Source organism: Rutilus rutilus (genome assembly GCF_951802725.1).
Source record: "Rutilus rutilus genome assembly, chromosome: 2".
Lineage (NCBI taxonomy): Eukaryota > Metazoa > Chordata > Actinopteri > Cypriniformes > Leuciscidae > Rutilus > Rutilus rutilus.
Window position 1 is genome coordinate 54,889,852 of NC_140210.1, and position 12,500 is coordinate 54,902,351.

The 12,500-nt window shown below is 44.8% G+C and overlaps 1 protein-coding gene across 1 annotated transcript in view; it reads left to right on the forward strand.

Annotated features, from left to right (window-relative positions):
• LOC311286301 (uncharacterized protein) overlaps positions 1-12,500 on the forward strand; it is a 37,275-nt gene that overhangs the window by 18,846 nt on the left and 5,929 nt on the right. The gene's annotated exons all lie outside the window — the stretch shown is intronic.

Sequence of the window (12,500 nt, forward strand, 5' to 3'; positions counted from 1 at the left end):
TCTCCAAAATCTACTTCTTCAGTTTTTAATAGAAAAAGTTGCTTACTATACCCCAACCTCCCTGCCTTCTGTAGAAGCAACCTTGCAGTTTCATGCCATCTCAACCCATTCCCATATAACAATCTCTGTGCAGATTTTAATCTAAAGGTCACAATCCGTGAAGATAAATCAACAAGTCCCTGACCCCCCTCACAAAGAGGAAGATAAAGGGCTGCAGCTCTAATCCAATGACAGCCTGACCAAAAAAAATCTAAAATTTTCCTCTGTAAACTTTGAATCAATGCTTTTGGTGGATTTAAAACCATGAATTTATGCCAAAGCATAGAAGCCACCAAATTATTCATTTCTAGAACACGACCTCTGTATGACATCTGGGGCAGCAACCATTTCCACTTGGACATTTTTGCACACACCTTCTCCATTATTCCCTCCCAGTTCTTTTCTTGATATTGTTGTGTGCCAAGGAAAATACCCAACACTTTTAATCCATTTTTTCCCCATTTTAAACCTCCAGGTAAACAAGGCAGATTTTCCTCTTCCCACTTTCCCACTTGCAAAGCTTCACTTTTATCCCAATTGACTTTTGAAGAAGAAGCCTTCTCATAACACTTCAAAGCCTTTACAGTTGTACATATATCATCATCATTTTTGATGAATATATTAATGTCATCAGCATATGCTGATACAACTAAAGGGGAGTCAAAATTACAGTTTGGTAACCTAAAACCATTCAAGTTATTCCTAAGAAAGCATAAAAGTGGTTCAATAGCCAGTGAATAAAGCTGTCCTGAAATAGGACAACCTTGCCTTATTCCTCTTTCCACTGGTATTGGTTGACTAAGTCCCCTCCCCACTTTAACCATACATGAAGCTCCGTTATAAAGGAGACTTATTCAGGCTATAAATCTCTCTCCAAAACCAAAAGCTTTTAAAACAGAAAACAAAAACCTATGATCAATTCTGTCAAATGCTTTCTCTTGATCCAGGGATAAAAGTCCGACATTCTGATCGTACACTTTGCACACATCTAATACATCTCTAATTAAAAATAAATTGTCCATTATAGTCCGATCTGGGATACAATAGGTCTGATCCATGTGCACAAGTAAACCAATATAAGGCTTCAGCCTATTAGACAGAGCTCTGGAAAGCACTTTATATTCAGTACATAAAACCGCAACAGGTCTCCAGTTCTTAAGATGAGATAAATCTCCTTTTTTAGAAAGTAATGTTAGCACAGCTCTTCTACAGGAGGTTGGAAGTAAGCTTTGTTCAAAAGAGCTCATCAGGACCTCATGAACGTCAGGTCCTATAGTCCCCCAGAAATGCTGAAAAAAGTCTATGCTGAGTCCATCTATTCCAGGTGAGCGCCCTGAGGTCAGCTGATTAACTGCTATGGTGAGTTCCTCCAAGCTTAGTCCTTTATCCAGCTCAGTTTGTTCAATTCTTCTAAGCTTAGGCAGACCTTCTAAGAGTTCTTGTACACATTCCTCATCACATTGTTCTTTGCCATACAACTCTGTGTAAAAAGACGTGGCACATCTTCTCATTTCACCTCCATCTGTTGTTATATGCCCATCTGGACATCTCAGACATGTCATGCACTGATCTTTCACACTACTTTTTTCCAAGTTAAAGAAAAAAGTACTTGAGGCATCCATGTCTTTTACAGTTTTTCTCGATTGCTTAAACACTATAACCAGGCTTTTGAACTAAAATTTCAAAACCATAATGCCATTTATCAAAAAGCACACCCATTTCACTAAACTATAAACACTATTCCCTGTTTTGACACATGAGTCAAATTTGTTGAACTGTCACTGCAAAACTCTACACTCAAATCTCTTCATTTCTCATTGCCTACACCATGTTGTCATATATAAAGCACTAGCACTCAATATTGTTCACTCAAGTCAGCACAGCTTCAGCTCAGTTAGCACACAATTACCCAGGTGGAAACACTAAGAGTCAAAATTTAACACACATCAATCAGATCCTTCAATAGATAGATAAAGGGGCCCAAATCAGTTTATTGAGTTTTGGAACAATGGATCCAGAAAGACATGAAGGAAGAGATCGAGGAGGGATAAGGAGGAGGAGGAGGACGACGATGAAGGGCAAGAAGACAAGCAGTCTCAGATGAAATTCAAGCCACTCTAGTTGCACGTCTTTGTCAGTGGTATGACTATGAGGGAGGCTGGGCTATGAGTAAGGCCAAATTTGAGTCGCTTTACTGTCGCCTCGAGAGCCTTCAGGGAGGAGTCTGGTGGCAAACAAAATTCTATCACTGAATAAAAGACAAACATTTCCAATAGTCTTTGATGAGGTTTATTTTCTTGCAAGAAAAGGCCAGCAGTCGTACAGTCACACAGAGTGGCTGCAGAGTGTGACAGCGAAGGTTGGCCATCCTTCATCCTTTATAGTCTTGACTCACAGAATGTTATCTTTCTAGGCAAATGATGGTATTTCAACCATACGTGGAACATTCTTAGACGTGTTCATCATATTGTCTCCTTGAGTGGATCGAGGCCCTCCTGTCACCTACTAACACTCTTTACCATTCCAATACAATTCCACATAGAATAAGGTTTTGTGTGTGCTCTTTTACTGTCATATGATGGTCACACACATCTTACTGTAAGTAAATACTGTAAAAAAAAATTAGAGGAGAGAGTAAAAAAAATATATAATTTTGTTTTTGTGTGTGTGTGTTGTACTGTGTAGTACATGAATGAATAAAAATGTGCCAGTGTATCCATTGGTTGTGTCTTTTGTGTTCATCATGTGAAAAGGTTTGTGATGGGGGGAACCACAAGTAACATAACTTACCAGTTTTGGAAATGTTGTTTTGAATTTATTGCACCAGTGTGTTAGACTATGTTGTAGTGTGGGTGTTTTTGAGGGCTTGTGTGTCCAGTGTGAGGGCAAAGTTTGGTTTTTCAGCGAGAGTGAATGGTTTTGAGTGTAGAGCTTCATTTTGACCTGAAAATAGGATGTTTGGGGAATTGGGTGAGACGTTATGGATTTGTGTTTACTGTTTTGAGAATACGAGGCATAGTTTCAAGAAATGTGTTTAAGCAATCGAGAAAAACTGTAATTGAATGTATCTTGACCTCACGAGGGCCCCTTTTACTTTTTCTTGCAGCAAGGAACTCAGCTCCACTCTTTTTGTTTTCAATGCATTGTTACTTTCGGCATCCCCACCATTTAGAAGGTCATTTTCAATCTTTCTTATGACCTCCTCAACCTCCTTTATGGCCTGTTTCAACACAACAGAAGAAAAAGAAGTATATTGTTGACAGAAACCACAGGTGGACTTCCCACCACTTATTTAAAGACTCAAAAGATAATTGTTTTTCTTTCCACTTCTGCCATAGAATTTTAAAATTCCCACAGAATGTTTCATCTTGGAGCAATTTATTATTAACATGCCACTGAGATCTATTAAAGGCAGGGTAGGTAGGATTTATTAAAAATTAAAGATCCAAATTTGTTAAAACTTTCTATATATATCAATACATAATTAAAATGTAAGAACTCTGAAAAAAAGAGTATAAAAATCAAGTGACTCTAGACCGTTTAATCTGTATTAAACACAGCTCATTATTTCGATTCGGGACGAATCAAAGGATTGGCTTAGGCGACTGTCACTCTCTCGCAACCATGGCAACCACCCTTTTGCCACACAGCACCTACCCACTTGCGCACGACCGTTTGATTTGAGGAGTGCGAGAGGCACGGAACCTGATCACACCTCCGTCCAGTAGATGGCGGTAATGCACTATGTTTGCAAGCTGCCAATAAAATCTATCGAAGAAGAAGAAGGCACTGAACCTAGGAATACCAAAACAATGGCAGAGAAAGAGCAATCTAAATTTACAGTACCGGCATATGCAGTTAGTGAAGGCAAACCAGGCAAAAAAATGCCCCTTCCCCTCCGCTTGTCTCAGGTAAATAATGCGTCCTCTAGCTCAGCGGTCGGAGTCGCGCGTTCATGTGTTTTGGGGACGTGGCTTTGGAAGAAGCACAGAAATGAGGGGGTGGAGTGAATGGAAATAATGAGATGTCTTTAAAACAGTCGTGAGAGGTCTACAGACACTCGATTTTGATACTTTCTTTTTCAGAGTACTTACATTTTAATTATGTATTGATATGTACATAAAGTTTAAACAAATTTGAAAAATAAAATTTTTAGACCATTTCTACCTACCCTGCCTTTAACTTCTTGCTTCAAAAAAATAGTTACAGTAATAAGGTGATGATCAGAAAATCCAACTGGTCTAATTACACTATCAGTTAACTTTGATCGAAGTCCTTGCGACAGATAAAACCTATCTAACCTTGCTGCACTCACTCTTCCATCTAAGATTTTGACCCATGTATATTGCCTTTCATTTGGAAATTTAATTCTCCATGCATCTATTAGATCAAACTGAACCAATAAACTTTTTAAATTCCTACTAGATTGTAAATGGGGCTCCTCACTAAGCCTGTCATTGTTAAAATCAACAGTACAATTCCAATCCCCACCTAGAATAAGATAGTCAAAATCATTTAACTCAAGAGCTTTCTTTATATTATTGAAAATTTGTATTCTTTCAGTCCCGATATTAGGGGCATAAATATTAATAAAACAATAAATTTAACCCTCTATGTTAGCTTTAACCATTTGACCTCGACCTTTAACTAAATCACAGGAACTTACTGTCACGGTTGTTGAATGCATTGTTTCCTTCTTGCCTCGTGTCGTTGTTGTTTATGTGTGAGTGGGCGTTGTCCCGCTCACGTGTCTGTCAGCGCTCCAGCTGATCATCATCATCATCAATCACTGTTCACAGCTGCTATTCATTTCCATTCCCTACATATACTCACACCATTCTCTGTTCCAGTGTCGGATTGTTTGTTGAGGTCCTGTGTTTGCCGTGTCTGTGTTTCCCGTGGAGTTGCCGTGTCTTTGTTCGCCTGCCGTGTCTTCCTGCCGTTCCTGTTCTTTGTCATTGGACTCACCGCACTCCAGCACCGGGATCGGGATTCATCACCGTCACAGCACCAGCGCACCACAGACCATCAAGTCCCTGCACGAGCCTGAGTCGCCGCCCTTCGTTGTTCCGAACTGTTTGTCTGACCCTTTTGAGCTTAATAAACACTTTTGAGAACCTGCAACTGTTTCCAGTTTTGTCCGATCATGACAGAACAATCCGACCAATCCATGGAAGCAGCAGGTGCCGCCGCCGCAACAATGGATGACTTTGTTCGTGCAAGTATTCAAAGGATGGACGCTCAGGACCGTCATCAAGGGGAAGCGGCGCGCGCGATTCAGGCTCTCGTCACGCAGGTGTCCGAGCTGACCCAGCGTTTTCAACAGCTGCAACCTCCCGCTGCGCCAGCCGCACCGCCCGTCCCTCCCACACCACCGATGCCCGCCTCCCAGTCGGAACCTCGCCTTCCGACTCCTGAGCCATACTCTGGTGAGCCTAACTTTTGCCGGCCGTTTTTGACTCGATGCGGCATGCATTTTGCACTCCAGCCCCGGACATTTGAGAGAGAGGAGACGAAGGTGGCATTCGTACTCACTCTACTGACTGGGAGAGCGGCACTATGGGGGACGGCGGTGTGGGAGAATCAAGAACCATGCTGTTCCTCGTTCCAGGCGCTCTCTTCGGAGATGAGAAGAGTTTTCGACCGCGCGGTCGCGGGAAGAGAGGCTGCCAGGGTCTTGTCTGATCTACGCCAGGGAGAACGATCTGTTTCAGATTATGCCATTGAGTTCAAGACCCTGGCGGCCGAGTGTCGCTGGAACGAGGAAGCGCAGTGGGATAGGTTCCTGCATGGGCTGGCCGACCGCGTCCAGAGGGAGATCTACGCCCTGGACCTACCCCCCTCACTGAATGGACTCATCGATCTGGCGCTGAGGGTGGACGCCCGACTAGCCCGGGTCGGACCACGCGCTCCACCCAGCCTGCCTCGTGGGGGGGTGGAACATCAGTGGTCCAGTGGCATGGACGCGGCCGGTCCCTCCGATCCCGAGCCCATGCAGGTGGGTCGAGCTCGACTTTCCCGGGAGGAGAGGGAGAGGCGGAGATCCCTTGGCCTTTGCCTGTACTGCGGGAGAGCGGGACACTTTGCTAACAACTGCCCGGTAAAAGGTCAAGCCCGATAGTAAGTATGAGGCTACTATCGGGTGGGATCTCCGCCGAAAAGTCCTCATCCACATCCACCATCCTCCCGGGAAGACTTAGATGGTCTGTCCACGATCATCACTGCACCGCACTGGTGGACTCTGGGGCCGAAGGTAATTTTATGGATCGCACCTTTGCACTACAGTTTCAAGTCCCACTCAGAACACTTCCCCAGTTCTTTTTTGTGGGGAAGAAGGATGGATCGCTGCGACCTTGTATTGATTACCGGGGGCTGAACAACATCACGGTAAAGAATACTTATCCTTTGCCGCTGATGTCTTCAGCCTTCGAGAGGTTGCAGGGAGCATCCATCTTCACAAAGCTGGACTTGCGTAATGCTTATCATTTGGTCCGTATCAGGAAGGGGGATGAATGGAAGACTGCCTTTAACACCCCTAGGGGGCACTTTGAATACTTGGTCATGCCCTTCGGTTTGTCCAACAGTCCCGCAGTCTTCCAGGCACTCGTCAATGACGTGCTGCGAGACATGATCGATCAGTTTATTTATGTCTACCTGGATGACATTCTGATTTTCTCCTCGTCTCTCCAGGAACACGTGCAGCACGTCCGACGAGTACTCCAGAGGTTGCTAGAGAATGGGCTTTTTGTCAAGGCGGAGAAATGCGCTTTTCATGCACAGTCGGTTCCTTTCTTAGGACACATCGTGTCGGCTGAGGGTATGCGTATGGATCCTGACAAAGTTAAGGCTGTGGTAGAGTGGCCAAACCCAGATTCCCGTAAGGCCCTACAGAGGTTTCTGGGGTTCGCCAATTTCTACCGGCGTTTTATTCGCAACTTTAGCCAACTAGCCGCACCTCTGACTGCCTTGACCTCCCCCAGAACTGCGTTCAGGTGGTCGGAAGCAGCCGAGACTGCTTTTTCCAACCTCAAGAGCCGCTTTGTTTCGGCTCCCATCTTAATCGCCCCTGATTCCTCACGTCAGTTTGTGGTGGAGGTCGACGCGTCAGAGGTGGGGGTAGGCGCAGTTCTTTCACAACGCTCACCCTCAGACAACAAGATGCATCCATGCGCGTTTTTATCCCATCGCTTATCACCAGCTGAACAAAATTACGACATTGGCAACAGGGAGTTGTTGGCGGTCAAGTTAGCCTTGGAAGAATGGCGTCATTGGTTAGAGGGGTCCGGGGTACCCTTTATTGTCTGGACGGATCATAAGAATCTGGAGTACATTAGATCCGCTAAAAGGTTGAACTCCAGGCAGGCGCGGTGGGCACTTTTTTTCGGCCGTTTTGATTTTACCCTCTCGTATCGTCCGGGTTCCAAAAACATCAAACCCGATTCTTTGTCGCGTATTTTTGATCGATCCGAACACGCACCTACTCCCGAGCGTATTTTTCCTGAGACCCTAATTATCTCTACGCTCACTTGGGAGGTCGAATCGAGAGTCAAGAAGGCTCTAGAAGGGGTAACGCCCCCGATCCGGTGCCCACCGAACCGCTTATTTGTGCCGGAGGAACTACGTCCAGACGTTATTCGGTGGGGCCATTGTTCTAGTCTAGCCTGTCATCCAGGAGTTAGTCGCACCCTCTATTTGGTCAAACAACGATTCTGGTGGCCGCTTATGGCTCGCGACGTTCACGATTTTGTTTTGGCTTGCTCAGTTTGTGCTATTGGTAAGTCGTCTAATCGACCCCCAGATGGGTTACTCCAACCGCTGTCGGTGCCTTCGAGACCCTGGTCCCATATCGCTCTAGATTTTGTTACCGCCCTCCCACCCTCCCAGGGTAACACGGTAGTTTTAACCGTGGTGGACCGATTCTCGAAGGCAGCCCACTTTGTTCCCTTGCCCAAATTACCCTCAGCCAAGGAGACAGCGGTTGCAGTCGTTAATCACGTCTTTCGGTTACATGGCCTCCCGACAGACGTGGTTTCCGACAGGGGTCCCCAATTTGTGTCCAAATTTTGGCGAGAGTTTTGTAAGTTACTGGGGGCGACGGTCAGTCTGTCTTCCGGGTTTCACCCTCAGAGCAATGGTCAAACTGAGAGAGCCAACCAAGACCTGGAGAGAACCTTGCGATGTACGGCTGCCAGGAATCCTTCCTCCTGGAGTCAGCAACTGCCTATGGTGGAGTACGCCCACAATTCGTTGCCAGTGTCAGCTACGGGCCTATCTCCTTTTGAGTGTAGTATAGGATACCAGCCACCGGTCTTTCCCAGTCTGGAATCCGAAGTCGCGGTCCCCTCCGCTCACGCCTTTGTCCAGAGGTGTCACCGCACATGGACAAGAGCCCGTGAGACTCTCCTCCGTGTGCGGGCGCGCATCAAGGCCAAGGCCGATCGCCACCGGTCTAGGCCTCCCGTATACGTCGTCGGTTCCAAAGTGTGGCTTTCTACTAAGAACATTCCGCTCCGCTCCGTATCCAATAAACTGGCTCCTAAATTCATTGGCCGTTTTCTGTCACCAAAATTGTTAGTCCGGTGGCAGTCCGCCTCAACCTCCCTCCAGTGTACAGGAGAATTCATCCGGTATTCCACGTGTCCAAAATTAAACCCGTTTTTTTTTCCCGCATTAATCCGCCTGCCCCGGTTCCCCCACCGCCGCGACTCGTAGATGGGGAACCATCCTATTCGGTCCGTCGCATTATGGACTCTAGGCGGAGGGGACGCGGATTCCAGTACCTGGTGGACTGGGAAGGTTACCAGCAGCCATATCACCCTGTAGCCCAAGACTGGTTGCCCACTGAAGCTAAGCAGGGCTGAGCCTGGTTAGTACCTGGATGGGAGACCTCCTGGGAAAACTAGGTTGCTGCTGGAAGAGGTGTTAGCGAGGCCAGCAGGGGGTGCTCACCCTGTGGTCTGTGTGGGACCTAATGCCCCAGTATAGTGACGGGGACACTATACTGCCAAAAGAGCACCGTCCTTCGGATGAGACGTAAAACCGAGGTCCTGACTCTCTGTGGTCATTAAAAATCCCAGGATGTCCTTCGAAAAAGAGTAGGGGTGTAACCCCGACATCCTGGCCAAATCTGCCCCTTGGCCTCTGTCCATCATGGCCTCCTAATCATCCCCATACACTGATTGGCTTCATCACTGTCTCCTCTCCACCAGTAAGCTGGTGTGTGGTGGGCGTTCTGGCGCAATATGGCTGCCGTCGCATCATCCAAGTGGATGCTGCACATTGGTGGTGGTTGAGGAGATTCCCCCCTTCCATATGTAAAGCGCTTTGAGGTCTCAGAAAAAGCGCTATATAAATGTAACGAATTAATTATTATTGTTACGGTCCGGAGGAGAGAAGTTGGGTTCCGGCTCGTGACATCCTGGATCACTCTCTTATCGATGATTACAATCGACAGGTAAGGGAGTCTGGGAATGCCGTGAGGCGTTCCTAGAGGAGGGGGTACTGTCACGGTTGTTGAATGCATTGTTTCCTTCTTGCCTCGTGTCGTTGTTGTTTATGTGTGAGTGGGCGTTGTCCCGCTCACGTGTCTGTCAGCGCTCCAGCTGATCATCATCATCATCAATCACTGTTCACAGCTGCTATTCATTTCCATTCCCTACATATACTCACACCATTCTCTGTTCCAGTGTCGGATTGTTTGTTGAGGTCCTGTGTTTGCCGTGTCTGTGTTTCCCGTGGAGTTGCCGTGTCTTTGTTCGCCTGCCGTGTCTTCCTGCCGTTCCTGTTCTTTGTCATTGGACTCACCGCACTCCAGCACCGGGATCGGGATTCATCACCGTCACAGCACCAGCGCACCACAGACCATCAAGTCCCTGCACGAGCCTGAGTCGCCGCCCTTCGTTGTTCCGAACTGTTTGTCTGACCCTTTTGAGCTTAATAAACACTTTTGAGAACCTGCAACTGTTTCCAGTTTTGTCCGATCATGACACTTACTACATTAATTTTTGAATTACTAGAAAATAGTATTGCTACCCCTCCACTCACATTACATGATTTAGAAAAATTTGACCACCCCAAGATAAACCCCAATCAACTTCATCTTTTATTGTGCTATGGGTTTCTTGTAAAAAGATTACATCTAGTTTGTTTATTTTTTCTACCTCTTTAACCATTTCTCTCTTCTGTCTATCTCTCCCGCCATTCATATTTAAAGAGCCCACTCTTAAACTCCCCATAGAAAAAAAGGAAGAGAGGGACAGACAGAGAATAAAAATATACAAAGAGTGCAACATGATCAAGGCTGACATCACTTATTTTTTACTAAGGCTTTTTTCCCTTTTCTAGTTTTATTAGATTTTGAAAACTTTTTACAGTTTTTCTCGATTGTTTACACACATTTTCTGGTACTTGAGACACAATGACCACAACATGTAACTCATTCACCAACCCCCTGAACCAATTCTGCTAAACTACAAGCACAATTCCTGCTTTACACTCAAACTGCAGTTCTAAAACACAGCTTTTTCAAAACACTACACACAATTCTCTGCTTTTGGCACAATTTTCATGCAGAAAATCTCTTGTTTTCACAATGAACACACTGCCATTCAAATATGCACACTGACTCATCACATGGGCAAACACCCGTCACACAGTTTTACAATTAGCAATCAGAGCTTTAGCATAAAAGGGCAACAGGTGAGCTCTTCAATGGAGCAATGGATGCCAACATTGGATTTTTTTTTTTTTTTTTTTACTGTAACTGTATACAGTCAATTCTTCTGTTGTTTTGTATGTAGACCACTGTATGTACAACTTTGTGTTGGTTGGGATGTACACTGTGTACATTGTTTTTGTGGGAAAAATAAAATATATTTGTTACCGTGTATTTGTGTGTTCTGAGTATAAAAACAATATTCTCAAATATTTTACAACACACTTGTGTATGTACTGTCTGTCGTAAGTGTAACATTGAACAAAAAAAGGCCTAAGTCATTATGATGAATGGAGAAGAAGTGTTTTCCATTCATCATAGTGTTTTACATTGAGCACATCTGTGTTCAACTGGTTCTTATAAATGTCTATTCATATGATGGTTTGTGTGTGTCATTTGAAAACAAAATACCATTTTGAGAAGAAATAACATTGTTTTGAATGTAAAGTTTAATTTTGCAGGAGAATTGAGGGGTTTTGCCCATTGTGTGTGTGTTTTTGGATTTGTGTGTAGAGTTCTGAGAATATGAGGCATGCTTTCAGAAAATGTGTGTAAACAATCGAGAAAAACTGTAAGTGCCGTGACATGTTTTCTCAACTGATACCGCTTCCGTTCATCCAACAAATCAAAACCAAGAATCTTTTGTAACATTACCACCGACCTAATGAATTTTTCTGTGTCATCAAAATGATCATCAACCTTAACTGACTGTCCAAACGTTTCATCCAGGAAATTATTAATTTCCTCCAAAGAATACAAATCTTTCACTCTATTTGACCCATCAAATTCTTCACCATCTGACTCATCCTGTTCCATCTCTTCAGCATCACTTTCCACCTGGCTTCCAACATTCAACGAAGTAAACACTTCCTTCTCCTTAGATGCGACTAGAGCATTCTGTTCAATAGGCACACTTTCACCCGTGGCTTCAATTTCACTGATTTGTTCCCCTGTATTTTCTACATTTTTTGAAAGTACCACAGCGCTCTCGACAGAAGTTGATTGCTCCGAGGATCCATCATCTCCCCTACCATCTCGATTTGTCTCAATATTTTCATTAACTACACTATGCATTCGATCTCCCTGAGTAGTAGACGTACTACTAGAAGTTGAAGCAACTTGCCTATCAACTTCATGCACTTGTTCAATATGAATCTCTGCGCGTTCAGCTTGTTCTCTGTGCGGGCACGCAAGACGCTTGTGTCCCACATCGCCACATTCAAAACATTTCATGCTCCCTGAATTGGCATACACAGTATAATATCCTCCTCCATGCTTTATCTTAAAAGATATATCCAAAGACTGTGTTGGAGAATCTAAGAACATGAACACTTGCCTGCGAAGTGAGATTACATGTTTTAAACGCGCATCTTTGCACCCAAGCGTTACCGTCTTAAAACCACTTGCAAACTTTCCAAACCTACGCAATTCTTGTTCAATCAACTCATTCGAAATAAAAGGCGGTACACCTGAGACAACTACTCTTGTAGACGGCACTGATAACGGCGAAACTTGAACAAACAAATCATTGATAAACACCCCGCTTTCAATCAAATCATGAACCAACCGTTCATCTTTCAAAAAAACAACTGCAGCTTTGTTCATTCTAGACGCGTGAGATATATTATCAAAACCTACCTGTTCACCCACTGCAAGCAAAGCCTCTTCCATCGTAACACCGGGATCAGTAACAAACCGAACCCCGTGTCCAATGGACAGCGGCGGCGTCACAGAGGACGCCATACCC